General features: G+C 41.5%; 1 long non-coding RNA gene across 1 annotated transcript in view; it reads left to right on the top strand.

The window, feature by feature from the left end:
• LOC138250535 (uncharacterized) overlaps positions 1 to 14,454 on the top strand; it is a 398,045-nt gene that overhangs the window by 69,887 nt on the left and 313,704 nt on the right. Inside the window, exons 2-4 of the long non-coding RNA XR_011194977.1 lie at positions 2,492 to 2,569; positions 11,034 to 11,130; positions 13,043 to 13,078. This is a non-coding gene — a long non-coding RNA (uncharacterized lncRNA). The remainder of the gene's footprint in view (positions 1 to 2,491; positions 2,570 to 11,033; positions 11,131 to 13,042; positions 13,079 to 14,454) is intronic.

Below are 14,454 nucleotides of genomic sequence, written 5' to 3' on the forward strand. Positions count from 1 at the left end.
AGTTCATTATGTATCCTGAATATTTCTTTAGCTGATTTGTCTGCTTTGGACACAAGAATGTGGAAGAGGGCTTATCTTTGTAACCAACAGTTCAGTTCCATCCCTGTTAATGTATGGGACATTGAATGCATTATGGAGGTTAAATTGCTTTACTTCTCTGCCTTAACACTGTGCTTCTTTGGCATTTCATGAAATGGAATGTCACTTGGTCGAGGGTGGTGGTCTTGCTTGCATTCATTTATATTTATTTATTTATTTTTAACATTTATTATGGATAGCTGCTATGTGGTACTTCTGCACATGAAAGAGTGCAGAGAAAGGAGTTCATATTGATGTAGTGCTGGTTTCTGTACAAAGAGACGCTAGATTTGCAGGCAGAGGCTGCGTTATTGGAGGTGAGCTCACCTGCTACTGAGAAACTGAAGAGGTTGTGATCCAAGAACAGGTCAATCGAAATATCTGGTTTTGGGACATATGAGAAAATTGTGATTGATTTGACTGACATTATGATGCATTGTGGCCATTTGTAAGAAGCAGTTGCCGTCCTTGTTATTAACTACAGCTCGCTTTTATAAATTGAATAAGTCAATATGGTCTGGTTTACAAGATGATTTGGTATGTAAGTTCCAGAGAGCAGTAGACTTGTGTAGCCAAACTAGGAACCTGGGTGAGGGATGCATTTCACAAGCAGGTGCCTGATTGTGCATTATTGAGGCTTTGGATACCACAACAATTTGAACACCACACCCATTAGTCCTGATTCATTGGAAAACAATGTAGCTAGTCCAATGAAGATCTTGGAGAATAAACAAATCCTTTAGCCCAGTTTGAATGACTGGGAGGAGGTTAAGGGGAGACTGGAAATACCTTCTTGGAAGTTCGTAGCAATTGTCGGTGGGCCCAGCACCTGAGGCTGTTCTCGTGAAGGGTCGGTCACAAGTAAGGGGGGTTTATTTACAAAGTAGGTTCTTCATTGGGGATAAGGGAATGTCTCTTTTTACATGATCACCTCTCAGGAAGCTACACCTCACGCATGGGCTACCAAACTCCACACACTGAGAGAAGGGGTCTGGCATCTTGGGAGTGGGCAGAATATTGCATACTGGGACATTTGACAGGACGTTTTCATCAGGCATGTGGAGTAGCCCATTGAACCACACATCCAAAAAAGTCAAGTTCTGGTGTTAAAAGTAGCACCCCTCTCACCCAGACCTCAGATCAAGTCTGCAATAGAGAGAATTGCTGTTCCCTGGATCCGACAAAGAGAGACTGCAACAAAGACTGGACTGATCCTTTGGCTAGCAAAAACAGGACAGTGCTTGTGGTGCACTGCTCGAGGAAAAGTCCTCCCCATCCCTAGAAGTGACTCCAAGAGTTACTTTGCAGACTTCCTGTTACAGGGCCACAAATGCTGAATAAGCCTGTCATAGCGTGTTGACCGCCACTGATCGCAGAGAGAAGCCTGGGAGACAGTTTCGTCACTCAAAATGTGCATGTGAGTTAGTTGGACCTGGGAGAGATGTCGGAGTGCAGTTCTGTCACCCAAGACGGACACTAGCCTCAGTTGAAGGGGCACCTTTTTGATGTAACCTGAGACCAATAGACCAATGGCAACTGGTTTTTGGCTGGGTTTCAGCTATTCTTCAGGGGACATGGACCTCTTTGGCTAAAGTCGCCTCACCGTGTTTGTGGAGCTAAGGTTGGCCCCAGAAAGTTGCCAGTCACTGGATCAATATCCTTGAGCATCTCCAGCAGCCTCTATCCCTTACATCAGGACTACTCAATATGTTCATATATAGAGCGTGTAACTGGATTAGTGACTACTTCGACTGCAAGGTAATGGTCCTGTTAAGCCTCATTGGTTACTGTGACTCGCTTCCTGCCTGAGTTGGTCGCCCAGAATGGGCTAGAATAGTCATGCTCAACTTTAGAAAGGTTTTAGAATGAAGAAGAGAAAGTTGGTCTTGAAATCTTCAGTGACTACAGTGATAATTTTCAGCTGCAGTCTTATTCGTTTTTGGAGTGAGCATAGTGGTAAAATATCCTTGTGTTTGCAGGCTTATTACTGGGTGGAAGATACCAAATAACACAGACTGATTTCACACCCCTTTTCCTGGTATTCAGTGTGAAACTTTTGTGTGCGCATCCAGAGAAGTGGTGGGGGGCAGATCAGCTAGACCACAGTTTGTATCTCTCTTTGAATGTATGTTTTCTTGTTTACAGAGAATTACAGGCCAAGGACTGCACAAGTTATATTGTTAGTTTGACCTTTTTTCATTTTTTTTTTTTTTTTTAATTAGTCAGCTCTTACTATAGCATATCTTTCATTTGTTGTGAGGTTCAATAACACCCAGAAGACGCATATCTGTGCAATTCTTTGTCTGTTTAATCAGTGTAGGCCTTATCTAGTTAACTATCCATCCACCTAATACTCCAAAGAGTTGTGAAATTTGTCATTTATAATGTATAGTTATTTTTTTCTGTATTCTAGGAGATGCCTGCTGCACTGAGAGCATGCCTCTCTGAAGCCCTCAGAGAGAGCTATTTTCGAAAATTGAAGCCCTAAAAGGTGGGTAGGTGCTTGCTTTGTCAGAAATCTGTACAGCCTGTTAATTGCCAAACAGTGTGGATAATGGCAACCTTGATAATTATTTTTCCTCTCTTTATTGCTTATAGAAGGTCGGACTCCGTTTCTTCTCACTACATTTGATCTGTGGTGCTCGCCACAGTTCTCTTTTCTGTGACAGGCTTATTGTGTGAAGGGAGGCTGTGGGAAACAATGTGGCAAGGATCGTTGGGGACCTTGTGTCACTCATGGTGTGTCCCATTAGCTCCTGCAACAATGTCTCCCGTGCTGTATGCTTCCTCTATTTTCTCTTTATGTTTGGCTGATGTTTTATCATTTTTGTTGATATATTTTAACTTTTCGGGTGAGTGTCTTTTGCTTTGTCTATCTCTCTTGTATCACATTTCTGTGATCCTCTCTTACCATTTATCTCGGTCATCCTTTTTGCAGGGTCAGTTATCTTTTCACAGTGGTGTATTTTGCTCAATCTGTGGGTCCCTGTAGGTCTCTTTTACATTCCTTTTTGAATTATGATTCATTTCATTTCGTATTGTAGCCTTTCTTTTTCTGTTGATTTGACTTATTATTCCTTTTTCTATGAATCACATTAACCTTTTAGGGAACTTTTTCTATCCTTTCTTTTTTACCAGTCTTCTCATTTTTTTAATATGTCTTGCTGTATCTCTTTGAATTTGTTTTCAAATGTACATTTTGTGGGTCTCTCTGTTATCATTTCTGTGGCTTCCTCTTTCTGCAAGTCTCTTTTACTGTTTCTCTTTTTCTAGTTCATACCTTCATGCAAGCTCCTGTTTTCCTTTCTATTCTTTCCCTTTTTGTGAGTTTCTCTAATTTATCCCATTTCCCACTATGTGAGATTTTAGTTCAATCACTCCATTGCTTTCTGTGTCTTTCTTTTTTCTAGAAGTTTCATTTACCTTTCTATGTCTTTTTTGTTTTTTTTCGTTTTGGTTTTCTTTCTCTACTGTCTGGCTATACTGTTAACCCTTTGCACCTATGTTTCTCAGTTTCTGTAATGCCATTTCTCACTATCTTTCTTACCATAGACATTTGTTTTATTTTCTTACATTTTTCCTCTCTTACTTGCTTCCTCTGTTTTTGTAAATTCACCCTTCTCCGATCACATACAAGAGGATAGATATACAACCTCCAAAGAATAGACAGACGTCACCACGTGACAACTGCAACAGCACTTCAGAACAGTCCTACCCGCCTTTCCATTGGCCCCTTATACTACAAGCTCTATCTTCACCCTCCTGAACTTGCCTCCTCCACCTCGTCTTCCCTAAACTCTTCCACCAAGTACTTCCTTACCCTTGCACTACCTTTCTTCATTCAATTCTATGTTTGGACCGGAGGCGAGGATTATGCATATTTTTCTCCACTTTATTTATTAGCAGCCGAACATTCAACAATAAAACTACTACTCCAATGACAGCTTGGGTATTGGAGTACGTTAAAAACCAATAAAAACATGTATTTAGAACCAATCAGGAACAAGCAGTCCATAACATAGTCCATTGTTTGTGTCTCCTCCTCCTCTTTCTTCGCTACTTGCAGCCGAGATAAGTTGACGTTTCCTTCTACTCTAGTTTGTTTGTTGTTTCTAATCTTCTTTTCATTATTGTTGTGTTAGAAATATTTAATTGCATCCTTTGCAAACGTTTTTCTTTTGGTGCACTTTTAGTGAGGTGCTATCGACTGCCAAATGGCGCTCGTTTAGAACGCTCGCACGATAACGGATGCGCTGAGGGAGACGCGCAGCTTCAGTTTTCTCACAATACAACACGAAGCTCTACGCCTTCTCTCAGTGCGTTCTGCTCAGTCTGCCTGGAGAGAGATGCCCTTATTGAAATAAGGGTCTGTACTTAATTATTGCATTCTGAACGCCCCATTTTTTATTTAAGGGGTCTGTATTGTTTATTCTTTTTATACCCTATTGGGTCTGTATTTTGCCTTATTAGCCTATTGTGGGACACGCTCCCAGGCAAATTATATATATTGAACCCCTTTTAAATATATTGTGCACCGGGGTGAAGTGTCCCTGGCTGTAGCCCTTTGACGTATTGAGTGAATTTACACTCTTAAAGATATATGCTGACACACAGCCTCTTGATTATATATCTGCCCAATTTAATTTAACTTAATTTAATTATAATCAACCATCATACATAATATTGTGGAACTTAATGATGATGAGGAGTTTTTTGACGCTGTTGATGCATCTATCTACAGATCAGTTTCGGTAGCAATAGGTCCTCTTGAGGACAGGCTGTCTCAACAAGTAGCACGTGAGTGCAGAAAATAGACAGCCTCTAATCTCACTCCCTTAGTCCCGCCTGCCTCTAATGATTCTTTCCCTGCTGTGGACGCGACTCCAGCTAAGCGTCCTCGCGAAGCAGGTGTTGAACGAGATGTTTTTGATTGTGTCAAAAATTCCCTAATTTCCCTCGCAGACCCTTCCCTTTTTCTTAGATACAACAAGGTCCCATTCCCCAAACCTGCAATATACTGATTCCTCTGAAGATCAGGATGACAATGCCAGTCCATCCAGACCATGGCTTCCTTCCTTTCCTCAGCCTGCTCTTAACATCTTGTCTCCCGCAATTTCTGCTATGTTAGATTCAGATAAAATTGTCCATCCTAGGTTTTCTGAATGGGCCCCGTTCGAGAACGTAGCGATTTTATGTGGCAGGGCACATTCGGAAACCGATAAAGAAAGAATCCTGTATCTGCCTCAGAGCTGAATGCCCTCGTCTTTCCTTGGCAGACAAAGTCGCTATAACTTCTAAGTTGGACCCCAGGATGTCCACATTCTTGCAAAAGTTTATAAAAGATCCTAAAAATTGAATTGACAGATCAGGGAGATCATGTCAAGATACATTTCTGGATGTCCTAGGCCCTTTAACAAAATTCCTTGATATGGCTGAAGATGCTAAGTCTTCTGATGCATTAATTTCTCCTGATGTCCTCTCAGTGTGGGCACAGTGTGCTAATATTTTTTTAAGGAACACAAACTGTGCTTTCTCTACAGAACGTCGTTGTTCACTGTTAATAAAAGTGGACCCTAAGCTAGGAGATCTGTCTGACTCTGAAGTGCGTGCTGGAATAAGAGAAGTTCGTAAACACTTTCACTTGCTGGGGATAAGGCACAATCTTCAATGAAGAGAGTGTTTTTCTCCCGATTTTTCTCGGGCCGGTCGAGGCAGGGGTTGCTTATCGGGCCATGCTCAACCACTCACCTCTTTCAGAGGACAAGGCTCCAGGCAAGGACAATTTCAGGACTAAACCTGATTTGCTCATTTCTACCCAACTAGAAGCAGACTCTTCAGGCATGGAAGTGGTAGAGGATCTTCAACAGCATCTTCTTACGTTAAGTGTTATCCCTTCTTCCCTTCTAATAGTAGGGGGGGATTTGGCGAATTTAATCCAGGCATGGAGACAAATAACGAAAGATGCATGGGGCTTGCAGACAATAAAAGGATTCCAGATAAAATTTGTTGGGGCTCCCAGACAGATCTCACGCCCGAATCCTTTTGTGTTTTCTTCACAGGACACTATTTTGGTGGACGCGGAGGTTGCAGCATTGAGGACAAAGGGGCTATTTGCCCGGCAGTACCTCATCCTCTGGGGTTTATAAGCAATCTGTTCCTGTTAGACCAAGCCGATGGAGGTCGCCAACCAGTTATAAATCTCAAGGAATTCAACAAATGGCTAGTTTATCATCATTTTAAAATGGAAGGGATTCACCTTCTTTGCGATGTATTGCATCCTCTAGATTGGTTGGTTCGTTCGTCTCGACTTAAAAGACACTTATCTCACTATGCCTATCTTTCCACCACAGAGGCGTTTTCATTTCGTTTGACGAAATCAAACATTCGAGTTCACTACCATTCCAATCAGTCTATCCTCAGCGCCTTGGTGCTTCACAAAGGTCCTCAAGCCTTTCGTGGAACATCTCAGAGCGCAAGGGATACAACTAACCATTTACCTCGACTACATGTTACTTTTAGCCCAATGTCCCAGACAACTCTCTGCCCAATTGCAGGTGACAGTAAACTTGCTACAGGACCTAGGGTGTGTTATAAACAAGTCCAAATCTCTCTTAGCCCCTTCTCAAAGGTCAGTCTTTCTAGGTTTTGCCATAGATACGGTTTTGGCTGCACTAAGTCTTCTACCTTGCAAAATGAAAAAAAAATTGCCACAAATTGCGCCGTACTCTGGGTCAAACAAAAGGTTTCCCTTCACCAAATTGCACGCTTGGTAGGACTCCTCTCAATTTTTCCTGGTCCTCTACGTTATCGAGCTCTTCAAGGTCTGAAGGCAGCTCATCTTTGCAAGGGTCTAACGTACTCTCAAAAGGTACTTCTCTGGCAAAAAGCTGTAGGGGAAATTAATTGGTAGCTTTTGCACATGGAAGCCTGGAACGGCAGAGCAATCTTCGGTTCGGCTCCAGATTTCATAATCAAATCCGATACCAGCAGATCAGGTTGGGGTGCTTGATATGGAGATTTCTCAACCGCGGTAACATGGTCCCCAGAAGAACGAAGGCTACATATAAATTGCCTCGAGCTTTTAGCTGGTTCATTAGCAGTCAAGTGCTGGACCAAAGACTCAATTCATTCGTGTGTTCTCCCAACGATGGACAACATCTCTGCAGTCCGCTATATCAATCACCTAGGGGGCACCCGATCCAAAGCACTCCCCAATCTGCCAACCAGTTTTTGGCAATACTACCTGGTTCATCAAATTTCGGTCACAACACAATACCTTCCTGGCAATCAAAATCAGATTGCAGATTTTCATTCCAGACACCTCAGAGACTCCAGTATGTAGAAACTCAATCCAGACATGTTTTCTTGTCTTCTGGACCTATGGGGTCTGTTTACGGTGGATTTATTTACATCCAGGTTAGATCACAAACTACCCAGATTTTTCAGTTGGAGACCAGGTCTGTTGGCAACTGCCACAGATGCTTTCCTTCAGGATTGGAGACAAGACGAAGCTTACACTTTTCCTCTGTTTGCAATGATTACTCAAACGCCTGCCCAGGTATGTCGACAATCAGCAAGCATAGTATTGATCACTCCAATTTGGAAGTCTCAAGTTTAGTTTCCAGTTCTTCTGGAACTTTCTTGGGATTCTCCAATCCGACTCCCCCTGTTTTTTTTGCTTCTTCTAAGTCTGAATGAAATGCCTCATCAGATGGTTCTAGAAGCCTCCCAATCTTTGATGGCGTAGCGAGTTTCCGGGGACGATGGATGGTCCCGGGACTTTCTCAACAGGCTGAAGAGCTGTTATCCAAAGCATGGGCTCCCAGTACGTCCGCAGACTGGTGTTTGCGAAGGAATGTCAATCCCGTGGAAGCTGATGTAGTCCATATTCTTACTTTTCAAGCGGACCTCGCGTCAAGAGGCCGCGTGTATCGTTCTATTAATTCTTACAGATCCGCTATTTCGGCTGGACGTACTTTGGTGGATGGCTTCCCTGTGGGAGAACATAAACCAGTGTGTTGTCTTCTTCGAGGCATAAGGCTCTCTTTTCCTCTTGAACCCCGCTATTCATCCCTTTGGGATGACAGTCAAGTGCTGAACCTCTTTTTGTTTTGGCATCCTAACCAATATCTTTCCAGAAAGGAACTTTCTGCTAAATTAGCCATGCTTCTTTGTTTAATATCTTGTAGAAGAGTTTCTGACGTCGCTGCTTTAGATATCTCAAACAGAAAATGTTCCCCTTCAGGAGTCTCCTTTTCGGTAAGTAGATGAACAAAGACCAATACCAGAGTAATCTTATCCTGCTTTCCCAGATGTCCCAAAACTGTGACGTGCGCTGTCTCAAAGTATGTGAGGAGATGTCTTCAGAAATTCACCCTCCGGCAAAACGACAACTCATTATTATATTGCGCAAGCCGCATAAAGTAGTTACCTCTCGTACCATTGCTCAGTGGGTTCAAAGCTGCATTAGCATTTCCCTCTTTGGTTATCACTCCACTTGTGGAGCTATGGCTTTTAAAGCATTTAGCTTAGGTGCTTGTTTGGAAGATAGCATGAATGCAGCAGACTGGTTTTCGGACTCTTCTTTTAAGACGTTTTATTTTAAACCATTTTTAGATATTGCTCAATTAGTTGTGGACAAGCTTTGAACTAGCATAATCCTCTTCTCCGATCCTGACATAGAATGAAACAATTCCTAGCTATTGTAACGGAAAGTTTCAACTCTATTAAGGACTCGGAAGTGAGGTGTATCCCACCCTAATCCCCTCATCAATATTGTAAATTTAGAGACTCCCTCCCCGTATTTAGTAAGTAATTTCTCATTATGTTTCAGCATTCATATGTCGAATATTTTTTATTGTACTGCCATATACAACTGTTAACTTGATAGTCATTTCTATAGGAAATTCCTTTCAAAGTTTCAAATACCTTGTTCCTTTTCAAATTGTATTCTTTCTTATGAAGTAGCTTGCTTCACTGTTTCAGATCCTAACGATAATTGTCAGCCTGGCTCGCACAACAAAAGAGGAGGAGGAGACACAAACAATGGACTATGTTATGGACTGCCTGTTCCTGATTGGTTCTAAATACATGTTTTTATTGTTTAACGTACTCCAATTCCCAAGCTGTCATGGGTGTAGAAGTTTTATTGCTGAATGTTCGGTTTCTATTAAATAAAGTGGAGATAGATATGCATAATCCTCGACTCTGAGTCCTTAATAGAATTTAAACTTTTTGTTATGATAGCTAGGAAATTTTTCATTCTCTGACATGCCTTTACTAAGCAACCTTTCACAGTTCCCAGTAACACCTCCTATCTCCACCCCCTCCGAAACATAATCTACCTCTTTTCACCAATTCCATCTCTAAACCCTTTTCCTTTCTCTCACCCCTAAATCTCTGTATCTCACTATCTCCACACCCTCAGTTTCTTATCTCACAACCTCCACCCCACACCTCACTCCCCCCAACCTCAGCACAGTCTGTCTTTGTCCCAACTCCCATCCCTTTGTAGAATGCTGGATTGCTACACAGGAAACTACCTGGTGCCACCCACCCACTTGAATGCAACATTTCAAGATCAGACTGTCAAGTACACAACAAAGTTTGCTCTGGAAAGCCTACCACATTGACCATCCAAAAAGACCAGTGAGCGACCACACCAGTTCAGTTTCGAATTGGAAAATTGTCATCTGTGGTCATGTTAAAAATAAAGGAGGCTCTCAGTAAACCAACATCAAATAAAGTAGCTTAGAAAACCCACATGCTGCTGTGAAGAAAGACCTTCGATATTAAGATAGATATAGTGGGATAGTGAAGCAAGGGAACAGAGGACAAAGGGCACAGTATGTTACCAGAACAGTACTACACTTAGCACAGATTTACCTACTTCACTGTCCTAAACAATACTTACTTTAGGTTTGCACAGACCACTAATGCAGCAACTTGACATTAGCATCAGACTAAACATGGAACAATGATAAACTCAAACACTTACAGGAAACTCTTTTAAAACTAAGATAGCAGAGTTGTATCCATACGACAGGTAGTTAGTTGTTCAAGACCTCGAGCAGGAAAAACTAACTAAAACTTCTGACACAGATTAGCCATATGTTTAAATGGCCCTCATACCTACTTTTCTCCGAAGAGCCAGTCCTAAAACACCTGTCTCAAATGTGTTTCCTGGAATGTCGCAGTGATCCTCCCTCTGTTTGGAACACAATGGAGGTAAATCCAAATATCCAACACACTATACATCTCAATACATTGGGCATGCTCAATCCACAGATAGCCTAATGGATGATCACAAATAGATGAACAGACAGCCAAACACGTCTGCACACAAGTGAAGGGCAAGTAAGGACGTAGCAAAACATGATATACATTTTTTCCCACACTTTTTGTATGACCATTCTTCTATCTTTCTTGTACTTCAGTGACACTGCCTTCATTGTTTAATTGTTTCCTAATGCTGTCTCCCTGCTCTAATCTCTACGCCCTCACCAAAGTGTGTGTGCTTGCTCCTCTCAATATCACGTAAAGCAGGGCTTGGGATGAGGTAAGTTGATATCACTTGGCCTTGTAAATGCCCCTTTCTTACCATGTCCAACAGGCAGTTTAAAACCTATGCAAAGCTAGATTTATTCCCTCCTCTTCTGATGTGTGATTGGCTTCAGTGCACTCGTAGTAGATCAATATTTGTGAGCTGCCATGATTAGAAGAGATCCATGTTTCCCACATCTTCACATGAACTACCTACATTCTGAGTGCAAATATAAGAGACTTCCCTTTCAGGAAACATGACTGTCCCCTGAATGATGGGGTGCCGAAATTATGGCAGATCACAATATAAAAGTTCAAAGAGCTACTGCAGCGATGTGACCCAGCATTATATGTTTCTTATTGCTTCTCTTCCTCTGAATCCTTAATAAGTAGTTTATTTTTTTATCACACAGTTCAATAAACCTCAGCAAACAACTATGGTTGCCTATCTTCTGCCTAGCAAGTGACAGAAATCGGGCATCCTCTTTGTGTCTGGCGTCTTGCACAATGGTAAGAAACCACATACTCGTTTATGTTGGTGGAGCTATATTTCCTTCTTTTTGTTCTTTATCTCAAGTTATGTGTCCACTTTTTTCAGTTAAGCAGAACACACAGTCATAAATGCGCGCACACACACATTATTTACTGGTGGCAACACAGAAAGGGAATCTTGTATTATCTGCCCAAGCACCTGATTCTCAAAGTATATTCTATGGGCTACTTATGACAAAGCACTTCCTCACACCAGATACCAAACCGAGGAACGGTTAACTGGAAAAGTAGAACAGATTCTGGAGATGACAGGACATTCTAATCCAAATCCTGTAGGGAACATTGTTAATCTTTGTCAGAAAGGAGCCAGTCCCGCCTTCTAGCTGAACACAGTTAAAATAATTGTGTGTGTACATTTTTATGAGGAGTATCTAGTTTAAAATGTGTTCACATCTCAGCCATTTGAATTCAGAGTTGTTTCTGTTGTGTATTGTGCTGTCGTGTGTGATAATTCCACTTGTTCTTGATAAGCATATGTAGAGAAGATTACAAAGTTTCAAGTTACTTTTGAGAGGTAGGTTTTTGGAGGTCTTAAAAAACGTTGTACTGTTCTCCCAACAGTTGTTAATAAACTAGTGGAAGGGGGAGTGCTGTGAACCGAAACATATGGGACACCAAGGGTGGACATCAGTATCCTCCACGGATACTACTGATAAGTCACTGACTCACCCTCGCCACTTTGACAAAAAACCTCACACAAGTGACTCTCAGGAATGTGAACAGTATTAAAATGTCATTGTTTTTCTTGGTTCTTGGTAGTTTACCCACGAAATACTGCTGACGTGAAGTTTCAGTGTGCCACCATTTACTTATGGCGGCCCGTTATGTCACTGGTCCATGATTTTAAAGGAGCCAGTGCCCGCATATGAATTTTTTGGTGTGCACATACTCTTTAAAAATCAGTGCAGCGTGCATTTAGTAGTCTTTGATGCATACCTTTAGTAACACTCATACAGTGCAGTGTTCAAAACACTGCGTGCCCCCCTACCCAGGGAATGGCCAATTGAATACTGCTTGGGAAGATTATTTGTTAATATTATGCAGGCACTCAGCAGATAGCATAATCTCAATAATATGGGGGTTACATAAATGGACACCCCACTCCAGATGAGGGCTCCTCGTTGGATAAGTTACAAAGGCCTATAACCTCCATGACTAACACAGTATTTCACGTGTGGCCTCTGTTATGGGGAAGTATGCCAGTAAGGTCTGAGAACTGGGTACGTTACTCCAGATTTCAGTACAATACATTCTCTAAAGCAATTTTTGTAAATGTGCAAAATACTTAATGTTTGGAGCCAGTGCTCCAGAAACCATCCCCAGAAACAGGACACCACACTTCAGGAATTACCTTCATATTCATTCACCCATTTGTCCACATGCAAATGTATGTGTGTTAGCTAGCTGAATGAATACCTGTATTTGCATTCTTGGGTGCCTGTATATATATATATTTATGAACACAGGTGACTTAGTGTTCAAGTGTATCTGGATGTTTCCTTTCCTCCTTGTACATTGGCCTGCATGGTTGCTGCTTTATCTTTAAGAATATATGATGTGAATGTGTGCCTTTGTCATGTCTGAAAATATCAAAGCCAAAACTGTTGACTTTCTTAATGATTGTTTACCTTTCTTTTAATATTCATTATTATTCTAAGATTATCCCAATGGGTGATGAGCAACTTTGGCAGCACCTTAGTTGGATTCAACACGATTTAATGAATAATTAATAGCTTGATCATTAGATGCAAACCTTTTAAATCCTCTGTGAGGTTTCGCCCTTTGTAATATTGAACAGCGTCCCTTTCTCATTAGGACTTTCTTATCATGCCTTCTTTGTGTTGAAGAGTGTTCCTGCTTTATTTTTTAGCAACAAGTTTTGGAACTTGCCCTGGAACGTGCAGAGGTGAGTTAATTTTGTGTAGATTTTGTGTTGTAAATTTGGTGATGGCGTAGATGTGCTGGCTGTTCAATGCTATTCCACTTGTAAACTGCACTGTCACTATAAATGTTTTCCTGGCACTGCAGGATTGGCTGAAAGCGGGAAGAAATCACGTTTTGCTAAGGAAATGTAGGTCGAAAAAAAGGAGCATTTTAAGACCATTCCGAAAGGATAGCTAATTATCAAGGCACATGATGTAGGCAAGGAGAGAATTTTAGTGTGTAGCAGTGAGAAATGAGGAAGAATGGTCTTTAGTGCAATGAGATGGATCTTGGGTAAGGTAATAAGCCACAGAGAAAATCGCGGCAATCGAGATTGGGTGAAAGGCTTGCAAGTGGATGATGCAGTGAACTAAACCATTAGCTTTGAAAATGGTTGAAAAAATGACCATTTGGAAATTAGAAACATTTGAAGAGAGGAAAGGTAGTGTGAAACAGGGAGTCAAGGAAAATTAGTTTAACTGCATTACTCTGATTACGATGGCTGTGCTCTAGTGTTGCAAATGTTATGTCACATTGCAATGCTTTATCAGTATTGTGTGTATTTGTATTTATGTGCAGCCTGGCGAGCAATTCCTTTTTTACATCAGCCTTGAGTGATGCACCTCAAGCAAGTCAATTACATTCCACACTCTGTGTCATCAAACCACTTGTATCTTGCTTATTTCCTCTCCGCAACCTTCAGTCATTTTACCCATAGAGTCCAGGTCTGCCTAGGTGCTGTGGTGTTGGCTTGTTCCCAGGTGCCCTCTCTTTGAGCAAGAGAAATGGTGACACTTGTTTGAAACTGTGTGGTGTCTTCCTGTACGTCTATGCCATCTGGTAGGCCAAAACAAAAACCCAGTAGAGGGTTTAACATGTATTGGCAAAGACAAAAGTTTTACGTTTAATGTGCAAAAGAATACAGCAGGAGCAGACCCCTAGAGACTGGGCTGTAGCGTAGAGCCTCATGCAGTTCAGTGCAAGCATTTGAATGGAGATGGAAGGGTACACTCGGAGAGCCAATTGCATTAGGTGAGAGATGACTAATCCACTCGTTAGAGCCAACACGTGTCTGACAAAGTCCCAAGACAGTGGCTTAAAGAGTCTGCTAAAAAAAACAGCAGTGGTTTACATTTTTGGACAAAAAGTCCACACAATATGTACACAAGTTTGACAACTGCGCTGTCAAACCCTGCACCTAAAAAAATGCTTCTTTATTGTAAGCTTAGTGTTCTGTGCACTGATCCTGGACTTGTACTGTTAATTAACACTGCACATTTCCATAATTAACTCTATGCATATACCTCAGTCTGTCAGTGTTTTGCAGTACCAAGAGAATGCTATGATTGTCTGACTGTG

The sequence above is a fragment of the Pleurodeles waltl genome, chromosome 8 (assembly GCF_031143425.1).
Source record: "Pleurodeles waltl isolate 20211129_DDA chromosome 8, aPleWal1.hap1.20221129, whole genome shotgun sequence".
Classification (NCBI taxonomy): domain Eukaryota; kingdom Metazoa; phylum Chordata; class Amphibia; order Caudata; family Salamandridae; genus Pleurodeles; species Pleurodeles waltl.